The 15,694-nt window shown below is 35.2% G+C and overlaps 1 protein-coding gene across 1 annotated transcript in view; it reads left to right on the forward strand.

Annotated features, from left to right (window-relative positions):
* The first annotated feature begins 231 nt into the window (after positions 1 to 231).
* Positions 232 to 15,694, forward strand: part of LOC120424759 (putative uncharacterized protein DDB_G0282133) — a 509,335-nt gene continuing 493,872 nt past the window's right edge. Inside the window, exon 1 of the mRNA XM_052708250.1 lies at positions 232 to 408. The gene's annotated coding sequence lies outside the window, so the exon portion shown is untranslated. The remainder of the gene's footprint in view (positions 409 to 15,694) is intronic.

A 15,694-nucleotide genomic window follows, 5' to 3' on the forward strand; every position in this document is an offset into this window, starting at 1 on the left:
TCACACCAACGCACTTGCCACGACCCACCCAACTGTATGTAAACACACCTGCCCAAGTATTGGTACCATCCCACACCGGGAAGCATAACAAAACAAACTCTCTCGGCACACTCTATCATAAGTGCGTAATTATGCTACGCTCTCTCCGAGAGAGATAGAGACTTTTACGGAGAGCCTCTCTCGCTAGCAGCTGTTCAGAGCACCCCGTTCAAAACCCAACAGGCAGAGGACCTTTCTCAATCGGTGTCCGACTGTCGGGTGAAACGGTATTGTCGCTTACGTTGGTCGCGTCGCGCGTTTTGCGGGTTTTCGCCGTTTTTCCTCGTGCAAGAGTCGGAAACTTCTTCGTTTTACACTTCGCAGAGTGTTGTTCGTGTTATTCAGTGTTCTTCTTTGTTGAATATTCTGGTTGGTTTTTCAATTTAGAGTGTAGCTGTTGTTGTTGTTTTTGTTGTTACTGTCGGTAGTGGTGGTTCCTGTGTCGTGACATGCCTTATGTGGCCATTCCGGAGGAGTACCGAGTCGCGACATCCAAGTGCACATTGGTTTATGCTTTTGAGAAGAAAAGGTTGGAGAAGGAGGAGGTTGGCGAGGGGTAGTTCAGTGCTGCGTGTGTGACACATTTATTTGAGTGTTGAGTGGGAGCGAGCGACCCCTCGAAGTGAGTGGGAACGATGCACTTTGGGAAAGTGTGGTGAACCGATTCCGGGACCGCTCCAGGGGAGGTCGTTTGACTCCAGTGCGCACAAAAGGTTGAACAGTGTGAATTAGTGGTGGTGGTTTAGCATGGAACTGTAATACAATTGTCAAAACTGTCTTTATCTGTCAAATTTGTAACCGTGCGGTGACGCCTCGCATACCGAGAGGGACGCCCCTCGGTGAAATTGAACTGTCACCGCCTCTTTTGTTGATCGCCGACGATCGCCCTCCGATAACAGTACAGGGGAGGGCGGCAGATATTGCGAATGTGATTGTAAAACAAGTGCGCGCTGTCTTCGGCGAACACCAAAAAAAAAACTGCGACAATAAAAGAGTTTCTAATTTTCTTTTCGCGTGATTGCACCGATTTTTTTTCGTTGTCTATTTTTCATTATAAAAATTCGATCTTGTTCAGAGTGTTGTTGAAGTTTTTTTTCATCTTGCGCGTTTGTCGGAAAGTTCCAAGGGTAATAACTCAACGAAACGAGTGTGTCTGTGCGCGCTGTTTAGTGAGAGAAATTGTTTGCTTTATTTTTTTTCTTTACTTTTTATAATATCGAATTCTCGTCGAACACGCGCGTGTTGGATCGTGTTTTTCGCCGAGCAAATGTGTTCGGACGATGTGCAGCGTGCGGTGCACGCAGAGAGAGAGAAGAAAAAACTAGCCTAAACTAGTTCAAGCGTTTGTAGCCCGCTAGTTCGACGTGTCCAGTTCCAGCGCTCAAAACGAGTGTGTTCCACGTTGAAGATCTGTTTACACACGCACAAGGAGGGGGGCTCGCGTAGTGAAACCGTACAAAAAATAACAGTGTCGACGTACCTTAAAGCAGGGTACTCATCGACAAGAAGAGTACAGGCAGCTGAACCAATACCCAAACCGGATCGAGACTTGAGTCCGATGCCGGATAGCTTTCGCGAAGAAGCGCATCGGAAAAGGGTCAACAAGGAACTTTTTGGCCTATTCGGTCCCGGAGTACGCACACCTACACCACGAAAGAGAGTATTTTGCTCTGGAAGTGGAAACGTTCCCCCCAGTTGTGGTGGTGGTGGTGGTCATGGTATCCACTTCTCTGGAGACGCAGCATCCGCCGCAAAGTTCAAGGTCAGTAGCAGTTTTGTGCCCGAGAGCGCACCTCTCATACCTTTGATGCTAGCGAGTGTGAGTAAGAGCAAGAGAGATGGTCAACCCCGGAGAGACAAAGAGAGCGGGAGCATATTTGCGTCGTCTTTTCTTATTTTTTTTGTTTGTGCCCTGTGGCGTTGTTTTTGTTATTGTTGGGATGTTGGAACGCGGTGATGACGTTTGCGAATACGGTGTTAGCACACTTTTGAAAAGAATAAAGAGCAGGAGGAATGAAAAAAAAAAATGTTGCGAGGACAAAAACAAAGGCTCATCCGGAGGGATGGGAGATGGCCTCACTTTATTATTTGCCCAAAGTGAGGCTCATCTGGGAGAGAAGGATTCAAGAGCGGTGGGAGGTCAGCTGGCGTGAGAACCGGAAGGGATTTGGGAGGAATATTTAATAGAGGAAAATGGATTTCTAGAAGGGACTAGAGGATTTGAGTAATCTCATTTCATGTGGTTTTTTATTTAAATCATTCTCGTTGAAATTTTATTTGTTATTCCATGTTTCTGCAGACAAAATCATTTAATTTCCATAACTCCATAACATCATAATGTTTGTCACTTCCCTCAATTTTTCATTTTTTTCGCCCCAAATTTTGATTTATAAAATCAAATTACCAAAAAACAACGGATAATCGAACTTCGGATAATCGAAACTTCGGACAATCGAGGCTTCGGATAATCGAGTCTGGACTGTACTGTAATTTGAGTGAAAGGGATACACTCTTTGTTTACCAAACTTATGTGCCATTTTGAAATGGCAAATGTTAAACGTATCTTAACAAACAGGATGGAAAAGTTTAAAATTGTTATGATTTTCACAATAAAATTTAGTTGCAACCGGAAAATGAAAAACTTATTCGGTTTTTTATTACTCAATTTTCCAAAGATCTCAAAACAATGTGAATACGTCGAATACTTGTTTAAACATTATTTTCTAACTCTTAAATAATTTTGTAATATTCTGTACAATTTTCAAATCAATTTTACTCAATTTGTCTTGAGCACTTAGTTTTAAATTAAATGGGTTATTCATTGCATTGATCTATTTGAGAATTAAAAGGATATTTGAGATATTAAAAATCCTTACAAATATTAGATGGTTATGATGGCATGCATGTAACACAGATGATCTTGTTTTTTTATTAATCAAAAGACTTTAATTTATTTCCGACTAAGTTTATCAAAAACGTTATACTTCAACACTATAAAAGCTAATAAAACCCAATTTAAAAAAGAGCTTAATTTTAACGATAATGACTAGCGTGAAATTGTTATTATGTTTCATTTTGTTACATTGCCTAAATATTTCAAAAACGTTCCATCTTGAGTTTAGCATCAGTTTTTTTTAATAAACATATTTAAATTCATAAGTCATTGCAAATCATTTTTCCAAAGTGTTGATCCCTGCCAACTTTTGGTAAATTTGATTTTCATTTTCGAAAAACAAATTTAAATACCATATAAAATTCAAACGGTTTAGTGAAAAAACAAACAAAATGCTTTTTCGCCATTTAAAAATATGTAAAAATATTGGAATTTTTAAAATGACAAACGAAAATAAAAAAGAGTGTTTAGCTTATTCAATTCAATTCAATTCGGTTTTATTTGTGAATAATCAAGTTACAATGAGTTCATTTAGGTACACAACAGAGTTTTGGTGTTCCTTTCAGCTGTGTTTTACATCGTTATTCAATCGAAAAATTATTACTTATAACTATGGAATAGACAAGAGTAAGAAAAAGTTTTCAAAAAACTTACAGAAAGTGCAATGGGAAAAGGATAGATAGAGAGAAAGCTTAAAACTAGATCACAGACAAAAATAATCAATTATAGATGTGCTTGATCATCAGCTCCCCGAGGGCCAGAAATTGCTCCGCCTTGTTACGGCAGCTCCGAAACCGCGTCATCATCTCCCCCGCGAGAGCAAAGAACTCCGGCAGGGAAAAGAGATCTTCCCCGGTGACTCCTTGCTGGGCCGCATCGCCGCTACCGGCAGCGACCACGCTTGCAAACGACCGCCCCCATCCAGGAGGGATCGCTGGGTTGTCCGCTGGAACCGTACGCTGTCCAGCTTCAGGAACGGTTGCGTTCGTACTTCGCTGAGGAGAGTGGGACGCTGCTGCTTTCTTCTTCCTCTTTTCCTGCTCCTCGAGGTAGGCCTTGCGCGCGACGCATCCGCGGTAATTGCCGGTATGATTGCCGTCACAGTTCGCGCACTTTACGCGCGGCTTAATTTGTTCTGCGTTTTCCCCCAAATCCGCCTTTCGTGGCAGTGCGCACGCCTCCGAGAGGTGTGACTCACCGCACTTCACGCAGCGGGGCCGGAGGTTGCAGTTCCGCGAGCCGTGGCCGAATTTCTGGCAACGGTGGCATTGCGCTACGTCCGTCGGGTTCTTGGTGTAAAACCGCCAGTTTACCCAAAAACCGTCCAACGTCTTAGTCCGCCGCAGATCTTGGATCTTGACGGTGCCACGGTCGAAGTACAACAGGTACAGGGTATGCGTACCCGTGACTGTTGTCTTTCGCGAGAGCACTTTTATCTCCCGTGGCTTTATTCCGGCGTTCGAGAGGTGTCGCTTCAGGTCGGCGATCGGACGGTCTTGGTAACCCTGCAAGACGACCTTAACAGGGGGCTTCTCTGGGTCGTATGTGTAGAAGTTGAAGTTGCTACGCTTCAGTTCTTCAAGCACCAGGTCGAAATCTTTTCTGTTCAGTGTGATCACTTGCACTGCCGACTTACCGATTTTCAGACAATATCCGAGGCCTTCCAGCAACTCGTCAACATCGTCCGCCAACGTGTCCAAAACAAAAATTGGAGGTGGTCTTCGTTCCGTTGGAGAATTGTTCTTTTTTGACGTCGGCACTTTTTTCCGTGCACGACCATCATCGTCGTCGTCGTCGTCGGTAGTGCTGCTACCGTCGGTGTTGTTGTTTTCTTCGTCGTCGCTCAGCATCTGGAACTCGTTCCTGATGGGAATGTTGGCGGATGTCGATGTGCCACTGGTCGTGGCACCGAAAGTACCTGAACGGGTTCGCACTGGTGATCTTGGAACATATCCGGGATGTAGTAACTTTTTGTCGATTCCTTCCAGGCCCGTAGCCAGGGGGTGGGCTACCGGGCTGCAGCCCCCCCCGAAATTTTTCCATTTTTTTTAAATTGTACTACCTTAAAAAAATCTCAAAATAATGATTGTGTGTACTACCTTAAAAATAATCTCAAAACAATGATTGTGTGTTCTCTCCACAGAAATAATTTGTAAGATAGAGAATCAAGAATAGATTGATCAAACGAAGTAATTTTCCTGCCCATTGCCGAGCTCAGTTTTCGTAGATTATGGATCCAATATTTAAAAATTGAGCTGCAGATTTGAACATCGTTCCCTTCAGTAACATTTCATTTATCCCATAGTTTTAGCAATACATTGGTTAGGGTGGTCCAAATCTGGGCTTTCTTGAGGCTACCCCCTAAAATCAAAGATTGATCACTAGCCTAAGTTCCAAATTTGAGCTTTTTATGACCACTGACCACCAAGTTTGCGAAAAATCGTCAAAATGTATGGAGAAAAGCAACTGTTTCAGTTTTTGACCTGTGTAAGGCGCAATAACTACCCAGTTCTTACCAATTTTCATAACTCATATCTTCTTTAAATTTGGAAAAAACTTTCCCGAAGACACCTTATTTTTTGGGTTTTTTGCTAAAAAGTTATTAGCCTTCGAAAATAGCAATATCCGGGGCTACATAGAAATAATTAATTTTTAAACTCATGTCTGTGCTAGCTTGCCTGGCAATGCACCTGTTAGTTGGGCAAAAATTGCCATTTTTGGAAGCTAATAATTTTTTAGCAAAAATCCTTAAATCTCGTTGTCTTAATTATGATAGTCGAACATAAGTAAAAAAAAAATTATCCACTTTAACGACCTCCTGGTCTTTTGTGGTCTCTGTTGCAAGTTTCTGCTCATTTCTAGGCGTCCGAAGGTTATGTGTGGTGAGCCACCCAAAATCTCTTTTACGCAAATGGACCGATGTTTTACTTCCCCATCCGATAGAAGGCTCGAACTTAAGTATGACCCCTGAAGAAACATAAAATAATTTAGAATTTTTAGATTCAAAGTGGCGGCCAAAATGGTGGCCAAGAAATATTGTTCAAATCTAACTCAAATGTGGTTGCAGATGCCGAATTTGATGTTAAAAGCAAGCAAATAAAAAAACGTTTTAAATTTGTTCATGATTCGATTATCCGAAGTCCTTCGAACTTTTGGATAATCGGCTTGTCGAATTTGAACTGCAAAATTAATAACCCTTCTTTATTTGCATTAAAACCCCTTATATTTTTGAGGACCTTCATACTATTAACAAATGTTTTTTTCTACATTTTTCAAAATATGTCATAATTTCTACAAAATTCAGATTTTGTTTTCAAAATCTAATTTCGACTGTTATCAGAAATACACTTCTAATATTATCTTTTTGGTTTTTAGAATATGGTTAGTTACATATCTGAGACCTTAAAGAAAAATGCTTAAGAAATATCTGTGTGTAATTTTTATTACTTTTTTTTTATTACTTTATTTCCCGAAACCACTCGTCCAAAATGCTTACTTTTGGTCACATTTATTTGTTTCCACCGTGGCCACTCTCCAATTTTTATTTAATATATCAAAAATCGAAAGATCAACTAAGTGAATCCTTATTATCAACTAATTTTCGCTTGGTGCATGAGCTTGCGATTTTTGAAGCAAGACTTAAAATGATAAAAATATTCAAAATGTAAAAAAAAGAAAATTAAAGCTTGGATTCAAAAACTCTGCAATTAAATTAATTAAACATCATTTTCAAATTGTTAAATTTCTGATAAATAATTCATTTTTAAACTTTTTCATTTCAAATTTTTGGATTTCATGGATTAGAATTTCCATGATGAAGATTTTAAAATTTCTTTATTATTGTATTTCATTGTAAATATTTTCCAAAGTTTATGTTGCCACCCTTTCAAAAGGGGCAGAGGGCAAATGCAATATTTTTTTAAATAGCCTCACAGCTTCAATGAAAATGGAAGTCTAATCAACTGAAAACAGTTATTTTTGTATTCATAACTTATTTCGATTAAGTCCTTTTAGGAGCAGTGACAACAAATTTGAAATGTTTTTTTCTGCATTGATAATCATGTACGACATGTTTGGGCTCGTTTAAAAATATTTAAAATGTTTGTAACATTTCGTTGAACAGCGGCAAGTTTTTTTTCACGAAAAAAGCTTTTCGCCAGCAACTAGATATTTTGAAAACTAATGATGCAAAACAACTGTACTGATTTAAAGTGAGGTTTTGAAACACTTTTAAAATGATAAACCAATGGCTTGTAATTTAAATTTTTATATTTTTCATTGTTTGCTCTACCCTGTCGACTTTGGCCAGAGTTTAGTAACATAAAGTTCAGAATAATATTTGCAACGGTCTAATTGAGAATTTAAAAATTTTACTGCTTTTAAATTTCTAAATTTTAGATTTCAAATATTTTGGTATGAGACAAAGAAAAGCCAGAAATCAAAAATAACAATAATAAAAAAATCACAAAATGTATAATAACAATTAAACATAATAATTAAAAAAAAATATCAATAGAACGAAAAACAAAAACTAAAACATAAATAAAATAATTATAAATAAAAAAATATCAAAATTTTAAAAATACCATTATTGTCCCATTGATTATTGTAATGACTTTTCTCTTATTTTAAACTTAATTCTGAGCAAAAAACAAAATCCATTCTTAACATATTCGGCATTTAAAGATTCAGCATTTTGACAGCCAGCTTCATGTGGCAATTCTTCAATATTATTTTAGCGAATACATTTTTTTCACACGTTATTATCAGTCGCATTCAAATAAACAAATAAAAATCTCATCAACACATATTGCACCCGAAGAAATATCCAAAGCCGTTTTTTTCTGTTCCTTTTCAGCTGCGTACCGATAAAGCAAAATCTTTCCGTAAATCTTTTCTTGACTGTTTCTTGAGCATTTTTTGGATGGAGTTTTAAGAGTCTCCGTATACAGGACATTTTTTTTTTATTTTCATTTGAATGTAAAATATGGTTCTTGTAGCAAAATTCATACTAAGATTAGATTTACAGGAATAATCTACTTGGTTGAGGAATTCTTACATAAAGTTTTCTTTACTTTTAAAACATCATAAATTTAAGATTACAATAAACACATGATAATTTTACAAAAATCAGAAATTGCAAAATAACAAAAACTATAAAAATAATTAAATAATTAATGCTAAAAATCCTGATTTTTTATAAAAATAAATTTTAATCATTTCAAAATAAAGATATTCAATAAAAAATATTCAAACATTTCATTAAATATTTGTTTTAATCTTAATTTTTTGATGCTTCAAATATTTTTATGTTTGAATTCTAGTGCAGACTAAGATTAGATTTACAGGAAAAATCTAATTGATTTATGAATCCTTACATAAAGTTTTCTTTACTTTTAATTTAGCAAGGTTTCTCGAATATAAAATTTCTAAACCATAAAATGTGCAGGATTTTGTTCCCAGAGTCAAGATATTTCTTGAATAAACATCGATTCTAATAAATGGTTACAATTCTATATTATTCAACATAATTTTTATTAGTTAAATCTCAGAAATCCAAAAATTATTTCATTTGTGTTTTTGTTTTTGTTCAGAAAGATACAGAAAGGCTTTCTATAACCAGCACAACCAATTCACTTTTACGTTATTTTCCTCCTTTACCTTTTAAAATCATATTGGTTATCAACGATTATTTTAAAAAATAATTCAGTCAAACTGTCAAAACTGTCAAAAGTCATTTCAAAATAAAGAAATAAGTAAATTGAAGATTTTAATTTGTTAATCGTGTTCGCATTTATATTTTTTATCGTACAAGTTTATTTTTTATTTCAAGAAGATGTGTCTCAGGAACTAATGGACCAATTTCCAATGGTTCTTAGTCCTTACACGATAAAGAACAATACAAACTTTGATTGAAGTTGCTGTTATATCATTTTCATTGAAATTACTTGTTAAACAGTTGGTACACTAGTTTCAATAAATTTGATAATGTTATTTTTTGCGTTTTAATGAAATAAGCACTTCGAAGCACTGTACATTTAATTTTTTTGCCGATACAAAAAATCAATTATTTCTATGAATTCATGGACTTTAAAATATGTTGACTCTGGATATCACTGGATAAGAATGTCTTTAAGCATTTTTTGATACTCGTTGGTTGAAATTTAACCGTTTATTCGATCGGAAAATTTATTTTAATTTTTTTTTTAAATTTCAAAGATAAGCAACACTGAAACGATACATTGAAATTTTATTTAAAAATTACCTTTAATTAAGATCTGATGTTTTTTTTGTAATTTTTTTAAATCCTCAAATTCTGAAACAAATTTGTCAGATAAACCATCACAGTGATCACACAGCTGAAAATGTAAATCCAGACGGTTTGAAATTTGATAGTTCAAATTTACCAGTTTGTTCGTGGGTTTTTCTCTCAGTATAAAGTACAAAAATATCATACTTATGGTTAGATAAATCGATATTTTTGAAGGATTTTTTTTTTGTTTCAAAATTTTTATTCAGGTTATGTATATTTTAAATTTAGCGACAGTTTATCACGAAATTCAATTACAATTAAACAATTCAAGAAAATGTAAAAAAACACTTTCTTCTCTACTCCTTTAATACAAACTAGCTGTATGAATAAAGAGAAACTTTTGACGAAGGAGTTTCTTCAATAAAGACATTGAAAACTTAAGAAGAAAATCTTTTTAAACCTTTTTGCATACATTATTTTACAATTTTACAATTCATCTTAATAATTATACCATAAACCAAGTGATAGTAAAAATAATTGGCTGGTTTCTGTACTCTTTGATTTTTTGCACCCAAGCCCCCCCCGAACAAAAATCCTGGCTACGGCCCTGATTCCTTCTGCGTTCACGCTCCCCTGCGCGATGGCGGTCGACACGGCGTTGGTTTGTTTACCTTTTTGCACACGGCCGGTAGACGAACTTCGCGGGTTTTTCGAGGCCGCACTCGAACTGCCACGGACACGGCCGGCCTTTGGCATGCTGCAGGAGCAAACTCGCGGCTAATCACGGTAAACTACAGCGAAAAAAATCGAAAAAACGATGGAGCACTGAGCACTTGACTGCTGGTTGCTCTCGTGCGTACACGGAGGTCGTGTTTAGCTTATTTCGAATATTTTTAAATAATTTTCATTTTCGAACTTTTGGCATTAAATGAAAGTAAAGCATGGAGCTCTATTACTCCGAAGTTTTGATTTAAAAAATAAATAATTAATGACAACTCGAAAAATAAACATAAATTAATAAAATTAAAACATAGAAATTTACAATACTAAGGCCAAAGAAGGTCAGCTATTGTTAAACACTTCGAATTTTGTGGAAAAGACTGTAAACACATTTTTAAAATGAATTTCCAGATATTTTTAAATTTGTTGTAAAAATAATAACAGTTATCTTGTTTCATGCGTTTTTTTTTGCTGAAAAAACAAAATAAAAATTTAGATAGTTCGAATTTGGAATGAGGATAGCATTTCTTTTCCAGTTGAACCGAGTAACAAAAAAAATATGTTTGGCATTTTTTTTAATTGAACCTTTAATTTTTTATTTTTTTTATTGTTTTTTATTTTGAATAATTTTTGAGAGACTGTTTTTTTTTGCTTTTTCTTTAAATTGAAATAATGAGTGCTTCCATTTTTGAAGTAAAATGTAAAATTATCAAGAAGTTTCTTTTTAATGTCAATATTTGACAATAGTTGCGTTTGAACAAAAATCTAGAAATTTCCTTCAAGGGATATATTGATTTTTTATAAAAAAGTTTTTCATTTTATATGATTCTTTGGGTAAAACATAGTTCAGACTTTAAGCTTCTAAAAATGCGGGAATTGGAAAATGTGATTTGAGTGGCCACCCTGTTTTTTTCTAACCAGAATCCAAGAATATATTCAGGATAATTAAGGCTACCAACTCTTGCTGAGCAAAAATCCGTACACTTTGCCGATATGACACCATGGTATAACAAAAACTGTCAATGAATTATTTAGATAAATTAAATTTAATAAATTTGAGAATTAAAAATATAAAACTGTGTCGTTTTTACAGCTAACAAATTTCACAAAATGCTATCAGAGTGCTTATGACTTGCACGTTTAAAAGTATTCATAAAATAAACCGTGATTTGAATCAAATCATTATGTTCTTCAATTTTTTTTGTTAAACGTTTAAAAGTTTACGAAATGTCAAGTTTGCTTTTACGAATAATATCGTTCTTAGTGTTTTCACGAACACTTTTCCAGAGTTTTTTTTTATTGAAAAGGTCCTATAACATGTGAAACACAACAGTTTATAGGACCTTTAAAAAACTCTAGATTTGTTAAATGTTCAAATGTTTTCACAAGTTTTAGAAAGCCTTTAGAAATGGAATATATTTAGTAAGGAATTTCTAAAAGAACAATTCTAGAGTTTTTTTTAAAGGTCCTATCAACATATGAAAGACAATAGTTCAAAAACTCTAGAATTATTGATAATCAAGTTTGAATTGAGGAAACCCCGGAAAACTCTCCCTTTTTAAATCAAACTCACAGAAAAATAAAAACTTATGGTTAACAAAAGCTTCGACCAAATCAAAAAAGATTAAAAAGTTGTTAAAATTCCGTACAAATCCGTATTATGCGTAAAATTCCCTACAAAAATTCCGGCCTGTTAAAAATCCGCGAAGAGGTTCGAAAATCCGTATGGTAAGGAAAAAATCCGTACAGTTGGTAGCCTTAAGGGTAATAGTTATTTTCACAGCAAGTGTGGTAAATTTTTGATTCTCGCTTACATATTTTTTAATCTCTTCTTTTCAATTTTTCACAACGTAGAAATTTTTCGTTTTCTTAATCACATATTTGTAAGAAAAAGTATTGGAAAGAAGAATTCTTTAAATTTAAGAAAATTGTAGGGTTGGAAGTGTGACTTGTTTTATGTGATTTTGCCAATGTTTAAAAAAAATGTTTTCAGGGGTCAACTTTGTCTGTGTTTTTCATTAATATTTTCTTTATTTTATGTAAAAATAAGTATTCAGTAATTTTATAATTGTCCCAGACTATGCCTCCAAGCATTTCAAACTATATAAATGATAATGGTTTCATTCTAGAGTAAAAAATGTACAAAACTTGCAAACAAAATTAAAAAGTGGCTGTTAAAACATGGAAAAATTTGAAAGTCAAAATATAATGATAGGATGGTAGAACAGGCCAAATACTACCAAAAACAAAAATAAACTAAACAAGATAAATGCAAATTAAAATACTAAAAATGAAACAAGAGAAGTAAAGTTTTTCGTTGCTCAAAATGACCTCCTGAATACGGCTAAATATTTTTTAATCGAAATAACTTGGACAGTAGAGGGTTAAACAACCTATACATTCGGATTTCTTAAAATGACACTTATGGTTCAATTGATGTTTCTGGTTGAATTGGCTAATTTTCTAGCCAAACTGTGTAACTATCAATTTTTAAATAACAATGATCAATACATTAAAATTCGGCGTTGATTGCTGGTTTTATGTCATTTTTTTTAATTTTGTAAGTAAAACCTTCTGGCAAATAAAACATTGATTTTATTCCTTTCTGACAACAAAGTTGTCATCACAACGCACTAGGTGAAACTAGAAAACCTACCCCAAAGCTTCTCCCCATCAATCTTTCCGAACCGATTTCTGAGAGTCAGGTTGGTAGGCACCATCTCAAAGTCAAAGCACCGTTCATTCACACTTTAGCCGAAAACAACAAGCCGGGGTGCACTCGATAATTGTTTCACACTCTGAAATTTCACACTTTCAATTTCAACTTGTTCGCGTCCGTTCAACTGGGTTCGACTTCGAATGAAAAAAGAATGACCAAGAAAGCGAACTCACGGCTAATGACTACCCAATGTCTCTCGCTCTCTGCGCGGTAATGGGATTTTTCTTCCATTTTCGATTTCAGTTGGTGCAGCAACTGCTGCTTTTTCCGAAAGTTGCGCCAAAGTGCATAAAACTTTTGTTCACGATTTTTTTGGTCGTTTCTTGAAGGACCATGTGTGGCAACATTGGTCACTCTTGTGGTACACTTTGGATCTAATGCAAAATCGGCTCGCGGTCCAGGGTCTCATTACACCGAAGGTAATGCATTTTCGCGTAACGTCACATATTATTGGTTAATTAGGTTGTTTTTCAATTGGCACAGACGAAATGAAAATTCGTTGGGCGGGTGGTTGGGGAGCACCTCAGACTTCGTGGAAGGTGTTTGGACAATTTTCCAAATTGCAAACCCACCCTGGCTGGGCTAATGATGGTTATGCATTACGTCAATGTTTATTGGAAGACGAGCAATCCATGGTTGAAACAAGTTATTAAATATTCACTATAGGGTTTATGTAGGCGGAGTGGGAAGTAAACGATCTAGGCAAAACGTTAGTTGAGATCTTCAGGTCGTTCCAGATGAAGGGGGCGTCTCCCTGGAGTTAGTACAGACAGATAAAAGTAACAGACCCTTCATTTCACCCCACGTGCCCCTCGTCAAACCATATGCTGCATCTGCCTCAGCCCACAGTCGCTTTCGCGCCCACCATAATGAACCCCGCCGCCCAGTACATCACACAATCAGTGAATCACGATGATTTCAAGTGCTAGTCATACAATCAACATGAAATCACCACAAAACTTATCATGCAACGTCGTCTGCTCAGAAAGGGGGCCTCAAAATGATGATCACGTATGTAGTTAAACATATGTACTGTACCCTGAATCTTCAGACGCAATCTTGGCGATCGATGGGCAGACGATTTATTTTAATTTACGATGCCTCAAATCAGGCAATATCTCTCGTACAAGCAATAAGTTTCCATTGTGCTTCTGTTTTGAAGAGTTGTTGTTCAGAGGCAGCAGGGATGCACTCAGTTGGAATGAAAGCACATAACAGGAACAAGCCGTATATCGTTCCGGAAGGCAAACTTCTGATGCAGTTTTTTGCTGCCCTTCTTCGAAGGAGCAGATAAGAATAGAGAATCGTTATCGTTTGGTTTAGAACCCGCTCAGCTGTGAACGATGCAGCAGTTGAACCTACTTAAATCAACCGACCGGCTGCAGTTCAGTGGCTTGAAGACTCGTTTGAAGATAAAAACAGATTGAACTGTGGAAATGAGGAAGTTTGCACTAAGTGCGTTTCTATGTTCGGTTGGTCGGTTGTCGGTATGGTTGGTTTTATCAGTAGCACGATTCGAATGTTTTTTTTGCGCCAGCACGGCTACATGGGTGAACATTATTTATTGGTCCAGATTTGTTTTCACACACTTGAAAGTGTTGAAAATATTTGGGTGAAAGTTTCCTCGTAAGTCCTAATATAAAAGTCAAATCCTTTTGAACATATTTGAATCCATTCATAAACTTCTTTTTTCAAATACTATTCGAAAAATAAGGAATATCATGACAGTCTCATGACATGACACGACATCTGAAATGTGCCTCGACTCTACTCGATTGTCGTGGAAATTAGCTAAACATCAAAGGATGCCCAACTTTTTGGCCCTGTAGGCATGATTTGATTTTTGTGAAGCAGTGGTTGGCCGAAAAAAATGTTTGCTAGAAGTTTTGAAAATAAAACAAAACAAGTTTAAAAGCTGTGTTCCAAATGTAGCACATATATTGTTTTTTAATGAAAAAAAGAAGAGGAAACCTTAAAAAATCTGTTTATTTGATCATTCTGATTTTTAATTGTTTAAATTTATATTGCCAATGTATCTGCAAATTGCAATTATCATTGAATTTTAGGATGGTACATATATTTTTAAATGTTTTTGTCACCAACCCCCTTCAAAATCGGTCCGAAAATTCAGGGGGCAAAAAAACATTTTTTCAAAAATGTTATATCATTTTTAACATGTTTGGGTCTGCTCAAAAATATTTTAAAACTTTGAAAATTTTCGATGTACAGTACCGTAAAGAGTATTTATTTTTTGCTGAAATTTTCTATTTCGTCAAAATTTAAATTTATGAAAACTAATGATTGCAAAACAACCAAACTGTCCCTGATCGCATAAATGCCTCATATGTATTTTCATCGTTTTTTTAGTTATTGCGGCAGTTTGGTTCAAAATCGTGTGCTCAGGAAATCAGGAGGAAGTCCAGTTTTTTTTTCGCGAAAACTTAACACGTAGCCGTATGCGTGGGACAAACTTCAAATACGTTTCTCTCAGCTTGCTGTTTTTGCATATGGGGCATTTATGCGAAAATGGGAAAAAAAACTAGTGAATAATGCATTTTAAAACACTTTTTCATTCAATTGATGAGATTATGGTTTGTTTTTTCAATTGTATTTGTTTTGCCTTCCCTCGACCAGAGTCAGAGCCGAGGGACAAAAACTTTGAAAAATATTTGCATCGGCCTAATTAAACAATAGATAAACTTTCTTAGTTTTCCAAAATTTGTTATAATTGTAATTCCTTAACTCTGATCGAGGGATAATACAAAAATATAAAAAATGTGTTCTATTTGATAAACTGATGATTTTTTCAAGCTTTTATTATACTTTGTTTGGGCTAATTTAGTTTATGAAAAACAGCTTATTTTTTTTAATTAAAATTGTTTTAAACACACGGAATGTTCGAACAATGCTCAACAATTTTAAAAAATATTTCCATTTTATTCTTAAATTTAAAAAAAAAAAAAAATAAGTAAAATCAGCAAAATGCATTGAATAAATGTAAGGCAACCTTGCAATTTTCATTAAATTCAATTAAAAAATAAATAAACTTTCTCAAGCCGTTGCAAAAAAA

Source organism: Culex pipiens, chromosome 2, assembly GCF_016801865.2.
Source record: "Culex pipiens pallens isolate TS chromosome 2, TS_CPP_V2, whole genome shotgun sequence".
Classification (NCBI taxonomy): Eukaryota; Metazoa; Arthropoda; class Insecta; order Diptera; family Culicidae; genus Culex; species Culex pipiens.